Below are 7,782 nucleotides of genomic sequence, written 5' to 3'. Positions count from 1 at the left end.
GATTGAAAGAACTCTCTCAAGGAGGAGAGTAGCAAACAAGACCTTGGATTATAGTTCCTCAAGCGAAGAAGAGATTGAACAAGAGCAAGTCATGGGAGAACAACCAAGAGTTGCCTTGAAAGAATTGGGAGTACCCGGTGCATATAGGTTCGAGAGCGGCATAGCTCCACCTACTACACCGGCAAACGACTTTGAAATTCGGACGGCAATGATCACCCTAATAGTGAGGAGACAATATAGTGGGGCAAAGAACGAGAGCCCATTGAAACATCTTAAGGAGTTTGAAAAATATTGTAACACGATCAAGGTTAATGGAGTATCTCAAGAATTCATCCGCCTTAAGTTGTTCCCTTTCTCTCTCTTAGGAAGTTCTTTGGAATGGCTAGACAAAGAGGTGAAGCCCAATTCATTGAGAACATGGGATGATGTTACTAAAGCTTTCTTATCTAGTTTCTATCCTCAAAAGAAAACGGCGGAGGCAAGAAATTTAATTCAAGGATTCAAGCAAAAGCCAAATGAGAGTCTTTATGAGGCATGGGAGAGATTCAAGGAGTACCAAAGAGAGTGTCCTCACCACGGAATTCCAACATATCAATTGATCCAAATCTTCTACGGTGGTTTGAGTCCTCAAGGCAAGGCATGCCTTGATGGAGGGGCCGGTGGTCCAATCATGAACAAAACCGAAGAAGAAGTTGTGGACATAATAGAGGATGTGGTGACTTACTATAGAGATTGGCAAGATGGGGAAAGAGATTCTTCAAGTAAGCAATCTTCGTTGTATTCGGTGGACCATCTCAATGCCATCAACAATCTTTCCTCTCAAATGACAAACTTGGGAAAGGAGATGACGGCGATCAAGGCCAAGTTGGAGAGTGTTTCTTCCTCTTCCCAAGCTCCAAGTCTTCCCTCCCAAATTAAGGGGAGAGGTACTTCTTCTAACTCTCAAACTCCTTCTACTTCACATAATATGCCTATGGGATGTTTGTTTTGTGATGTATGTGGATCATATGACCATGATTCTAGCAATTGCAACAATGAATGTGTTGATGAATTTGACAACAATGAGTGTGAACATGTTAATTTTGTGTCAAATAACAATGTTCAAAGGTTTGATAATCAAAGAGGCCAATGGAATAGGAATTACCAAAACCAAGGCAATTTTGACAACTATCATCATAATGGTGGTTATAGGAACCAAGGGAATCAAGGTTCTCGTGGTAACCATAACCAAGGTTATAGTGGCCAAAATCAAAACCAAAATTATGGTAATCAAAACCAAAATTATGGTAATAAAAACCAAGGTTATGTAAATCATAACCAAGGTAATGGAAACCATAATCATGGTGGTGGTAACCATAGTCAAGGTTATGGTTCAAATCAAAATAGGGGTAATTGGAACAATCAAGGAAGGGGAAATTTTCGGAACAACGCTCAAAGAGGTCCCCCACCCGGTTTTGTTCCAAAGACTCAAGGTGAAAATTCCTATTCACAACCTTCTCCTAGGACTACTTTGGAGGAGTTGATTGATAATCAAACCAGGATCATTAACACCTATATAGCGGTTAGTGATAAGAAATTCAATGAGATGATGACCCACAATAAGAAGCTTGAGACTCAAATTACCCAATTAGCAAGCACTATTAAGGATTTTGCTAGTCCTTCATCTTTGCCTTCCCAAGGTGTTGAACCAAAGAAACCCGTGTACTCTATTTCCACAAGTGGTGGAAATGATTTTGATGAGGGAATTTCTTGTTCAAAAGAGGGAAGAGATGAGATTGGTGCTAAGGAGAATGAAGTGGAGAGGGTTGAGTCCAAGGAAATTTATTGTGAGGTTGAGAAAAAAAAAGAGTGTGTTGTTGAAAAGATGAGTGAGGTAGAGAGATTTCCCGATCTACCATATCCCTAAAAATATTTGAGATTCAAAATGGATGAGCAATTTGGGAAGTTCCTTGAAGTTCTTAAGGATGTTCATGATTCTACACCCTCTACCGAGCCAATTCCCGACATGCCTAACTACTCCAAGTTCCTTAAGGAGATACTAGAGGAGAAGGAAGATTTTGATGAGGGTAGTTCGGTGAGCTTCCGGAGAAGATGGAAGATCCGGGGAATTTTTCAATCCCTTGTCAAATTAAGAAAATGGTTTTTGAGAATGCTTTGTGTGATCTAGGGGCTAGTGTGAGTATTATGCCCTTTTCGGTTTTCAAAAGGCTTGATCTAGGTGAGTTTCAACCATCTAATATAACACTTCAATTGGCCGATCGCTCTATTAAGCTTCCTAAGGGAAGAATTGATGATGTTCCTTTAAAGATTGGAGAGTTTGTGTTTCCCGTGGATTTTGTTGTTTTGGAGATTGAGGAGGATGAACATATTCCAATCATTTTAGGGAGGCCTTTCTTAGCCACCTCGGGAGCTTTAATAGATGTGAAGGGAGGTCAAATCACTTTGAGATGTGGAAAATTGGAAGAGAGTTTTAAGTTGAAGCCAATGCATGAGTCCTTATCTTGTGTGCAAGATATAACATGTGCTAGTCTTTCTCGTTCCATTGATGATATGTGCATGATTGATTCTTCTACTAACGATGTTTTTGAGATTGTTGATGATGTTTGTGCAAGTCTTAATGATGTTAGTGAAGAAGAATTTGTAATTCAAAAGCCAAGGGATGAGAAAGAAATTGAGTTTCCAAATTGGTTCAAGCTTAATTCTCAAGATGAAGAGAAAGCTTCCATTATTAAAGATGTTAAAGTAAAGCCGAAGAAAAAGGCCTGTGACTCGAAGAAAGCAAGAAAAAGAAAGAAGTTGAAAAAGGAAAAAGAAGAATTTGAAAAGAATATTGTGAAGGTTTCATTAAGCAACGATGAGAAGTTGCTCAAAATTGAAGAAGATTTTGCTCTATCAACTACCTTGAAGAAGGTGGTGTTCTTTGATCCTCCATGATTTGGAGGAAGGGTCGAGCTTAGGACCATAAGCAAGCGCTTCCCGGGAGGCAACCCGGAGTTTCTAACCTTTCTCTTTGATTTTTGAATTTTCTTATTTTTGTTTCATTTATTACTTTGTCTTTTCTTTCACTTTTTTACTTGATTGGATTTTTAGGATGTCCTTTTGCGGGATTGGAATTCTACAAGTATGCATGATGAATAGAAGGTGTTCATGGCACAAATCACATTTTGTTCGACTCTAATCGAAATTTGAGGTAAAAGGGTAAGAGTTTTAGAGAGGTAAGATAGGAAATTCATGTTTTGAAAGTTGGAGGAAATTGATACTTAGTGAATTTTTGTGGTGAGCACATGAATTTTCAACTTTGAGGGCTTTGAAAATGATTTTAGCTACTGCCTATGTTGTTCCTCATCACCATCATGATTCATGTGCGCACCAAAATAGGCAGTAAGTATCAAATTTTTGAGAAAAAAAGAAGGAAGGGGCACGCACAGGGATGTGCGGCCGCACACTGGTTTTGTGCGGCCGCACCTGACTGGCTGAGCCTTTATCTTCTTTCTCCTTCTTTTTCCTTTCATTTCATCACTTCCCCTTATCTTCCTCACGGCATTTCCCTCCTCCAAACCCTCTTGTGCGCACCTCTAACTCCTTCATTCATCATCAACAATCATTCAAATCCTCACCAAAATCACTCCAATTTCAATTAAAACCACTCACAAAGCTTTCTACACTACAAATTCCTCACAAATTGACCCAAATTTCACTCACTCTCTCTCCTACTCTTGGTGACCGAATTTGGGGCTTTCTTTGAGGATTCAAATTGCTTGCTCAAAATTGGTTAATCTTGCTTCTTTTTATGGTATAATCACTAATCCTTACTTTAATTTTTCCATTTGTATCATAAATTTGCATAGATTGAAAATTTGTATGAGCATGAATAGTGTAGTATTGATTTTGTGATTTTTGATGCTTGATCTTGATATTGGTTGTGATTTGGTGATGTTTGTTGATTTATTTTGCATAACATTGTGTTGTTTGTTGATTTTGTAGTGATTCTCATCATTTTTGGTTGAAATCTTGTGAGTTGAATTTTTGGAGTATTGGTAGTATATGGTGATTTTGGTATTGGTCTTGTGGTTGTTCTTGGATTGTTGAAAAGGAGTTTTTCTTGGATTATTGGTGTTGTTGATTGGTTTGGAATTGGTTTGATTGAAAAGAAGTGTGAATTTGGAGTTTGGTGATTTTGGTAGTAAGTGGTGAATTTGGGTGTGGTATTCTTGGTTCATTGGTTTTGCTACTTGTTGGTTGTTGGTGATCTTCTTAGCCTTTCACAATGTCTAAAGACCTCAAGAAACTCACCAAGAAGCGGAAAACCGATGTTAGCATCGATGAACCTCCTCGCCCAATTACCTCCTCTAGGCTTAGTACATTTTCTAGGCCTAGCACTTCCAACCCTTCCTCCACTCAAACACGACCCCCAACCTCTCTTCCCAAAAAGAAAAACTTCACCGACAAACAAAAGACCTTCTACCAAAACTTGAAGGATGAAAGAATCCTAAAACAAACCCGCCACTACTTCCAACCCGATATGCCGAAATTGGGTATTGATAATGATGTACGGTCGTTGCTTCTAAACCTCAGATTGGGTTCTTCATCACCGATGCATACGGCACCTATAAGGAGCCTTCTTTGGAGTTCTTGGCTACCTTAGAGCTTGTACCCGTAGGAGGGGTATATAGGGTGCGTTTCCAATTGTTCAACCACATCTTCGACCAATCATTGGAAGAGTTCAACGCCGCTCTAGATTTTGATCCCCATGGGGATATTGTCAACGTTGAACACTACATCTTCCCGGAGTATGATCAACACTCATGGTGGGAAGACATCTCAGGTGGTAATGAGTTTATCACCAACAGGGCTAAGATCTCAGAGGTGTACCAACCTTGCCTTAGGGTTGTACACCGTCTTTTGGGCTATGTTTTGTTTCCCAAGCAAGAAATGGGGAAGTTGAGTAAATTGGAGCTCAAGGTCCTTTGGTTGTCTACCCGCCCGGAGTGTGTGGGCCGGTTGAACTTGGGCTATATCTTTGCCCAATATTGTTTGGATCTTCGCAAGAGGAGGACGGGAGAGATCCCATGTGGGGGCATGGTAACTAGGCTATTGACTCGCCTTCGCCTCAATGATTATCTCCCATTTTGTAAGGAGATCGAGGATGCAACTTCTATCTACCTCGATATGCAACAATTGGGTGAAATCCAATTTATCTCCAAGGGCTTTAGCGAAGGGAGATATGAGTGGCTTAGGGGCAACGAGCATTGGTGCTACTTGCCTAACCCCAGCTTGACTTCTTTGGCTAGGATTGCCAACAATGTGTGGCATGTTCCCAAGTCCTTCCGGCATCCCAACTTTGACTCCGAGGAGGATGAGGAAGAAGATGATGAAGAAGAACAACAACATCAACAACAACAACATCAACAACAACAACATTATTCTCCACAACAACAAGCTCCTCAAGAGCAAGAGCAAGAGCAAGGGCAACATGCTTTCGCCAATGCGGATTTGAGGGCTCTTAGTGAGCAAATGAGTGGATTGAAAATCCACGTGGATGGCATGTACGATCAAGACTTTGGGGCCATCTATGAGCAACTAAGAGGTATTCAAGAGATGCAGCAAGGTATGTTTATACAACAACAACAAATGTATGAGGCGGAGGTTAACCGTGGGAACATTACTCCCCCGGTTAACTATCCGTACTTCCCGCCCCAACAAGGTCCTCTACCTTCGTATGTGCATCCTTATTGGTCGGGGCCTTCTAACCCCGACACCGAGTGTCACTATTACCCGGACGAGCGCGGTAACTATGATTACAAGGCTCCGGGTGGTAGTGACTATAGGGGTGATCCTAACTACCCCCATGTCCATCCCAACCACCCTTTTGAACTCACTTTGCCCGATAACTTCACCCCTCTTGCTCCTTGGCAACAAGATCTTTTCAAGGGGCATTATGGGTGGCCCGAGGGGTACACCGGAGGATGGGAGCCCTACCCTCATCCCTTCGATGACCCCGAGCGCAACAGAGACCCCGATGGGGCCGGGCCAAGTGGGAGTGGTGGTGGTGATGGTAGTAGTTATTAGTTCCCTTTAGCTTCTCATGCTTTTTACCTCCATCCCTTATATTTTTGATGCATGTTTTGTTTTGATTGGGATGTTGAGATGTATTTTTATTTAGCTTGGGGGAACTAATCACTTGCTCGGTGACCATTTTGTTTTTGTGTACATATCTTAGTTGCTTGCATGTTTATTTTCATTCCTCTTGTTTGTTTTCCTCATTTTCTTGATCTCTAGGCTACTTTCCTTGTAGCTAGCTTGTTTGCCCGATTTGCTTGGATGTTTGTTGTTTGTGGCGATGTTTTGCTTGGCATGTTGTTGTTGATGATCCCTTATATCCAAATCCCTTAATCCAAAACCCTTTAATCCAAATCCCTTAAATCCAAATCTTGTAGTTTAGAGTAGTTCTTTAATTAGTTTAGACTTTATTGTTTACTTAGCTTTATTTCTTTATTCTTTCTATTCTTTGGTTAGTTTAGCTTTTCTTTCCTTTAGTTGTATATACTTCTTGCTTAATTTAGTTTCCTTTTATTTGTTGTTTTCTTTTATTTGTTTTGAAGTTACTAACCATTTTCTTTGTTCATAGTTTCTTTTATTTCTTTTTCTCACTTGGTTCCTTGAAGAGCTTATGGATATGGCATGCTACGAGGTGGTTTCTAATCGCTTCATTTATTTTTGCTAAGCTTGGAATCCCGGTGAGACCTTTCTTATCTTCTCCTATGTTTTCCTTTTCTATGTCTCCGTTTCTTTTCTTCTACTCTCTTTTATTTTACTTTTTCTCTTACTTTCCTTTATTTTTCTTTTTATTTTTGATGTGATTTTGAGGCATTGTTTTTCATTTCTTTTCTTATGGAATGAACTTTGTACATTGGACTTGTCTTTTGCATGACTTTCTTCCTAGGTTGTAAAGGTATGCACGGTTTGAGACTATGTTCGGTTGACTCTAGGATAGTGTATGCTAGGGTAGTTGGTTTGAACTAGGAGGATCATGAAGTCGGATTCTACTTGTTTGTGGTACGTTGGTAGTTGCTTCCTATAGTTGATTTGACACCACTGGTGAGTTTTTGCCACAACCTTGTGAGGTTACTTGTTTTTCTAGCCTTCAACATTCCTTGTATGAGCGGCGTGGATCCTTGACTATGCAAACCTAACCTAATAAAGCTTGATGTATGATTCTTAAACACGAGACCGAACTATCTAGGAAGGACAAAGGCACATTTTTCGGGGTGGTATTTTTCATTTTTGCTTATTTTGTTATTTTCTTTATTTTTGGGTTTACATTTGCCTTCTTGCAACCATTTGAGCCTTATCCCTTCTTTTCAAGCCACATCTTTAGTTATTTGACCTTTTGTTTCATTTCTATATTTTCTTGATTTTTGTGAAGCAATATGATCATTTGAGATGAAGTTTGTGGTGGTTAAGTTGGAATTTTGGTTTTTATGAAAGCAAGTTTTTGATTTCATCTTCTTTGTGAATAATGGCAAATATATATGGAAAAGCCGTCCTACTTCTCAAAAGGCATGGACTAATAATTTGCATTTAGGAAAAGCCGTCCGAATTAAGCAAAAGGCAAGGACTTTGCAAATACAATATAAAAACACAAAAAATTGAAAAAGTGAAAAATTTAAAAATGTTTTGATGTATTCTTTTCTCCTACTAAGCATTGAGGACAATGCTTCATTTTAGCTTGGGGGAGAAGCGTGTACGCTTTTTGTATGTATTTTTGTGATTATAGCTTCA

At 39.7% G+C, this 7,782-nt stretch overlaps 1 non-coding gene across 1 annotated transcript; it reads right to left on the bottom strand.

The window, feature by feature from the left end:
• Positions 1-476: 476 nt before the first annotated feature.
• LOC145609905 (small nucleolar RNA R71) lies at positions 477-582 on the bottom strand. The gene has a single exon (XR_014106173.1). It is a non-coding gene; the product is annotated as a small nucleolar RNA R71 (small nucleolar RNA).
• Between the last annotated feature and the right edge of the window lie 7,200 nt (positions 583-7,782).

The sequence above is a fragment of the Chenopodium album genome, chromosome 23 (genome assembly GCF_948465745.1).
Source record: "Chenopodium album chromosome 23, dcCheAlbu1.1, whole genome shotgun sequence".
NCBI lineage: Eukaryota > Viridiplantae > Streptophyta > Magnoliopsida > Caryophyllales > Amaranthaceae > Chenopodium > Chenopodium album.
This window is presented reverse-complemented; position numbering and strand designations above follow the sequence as displayed.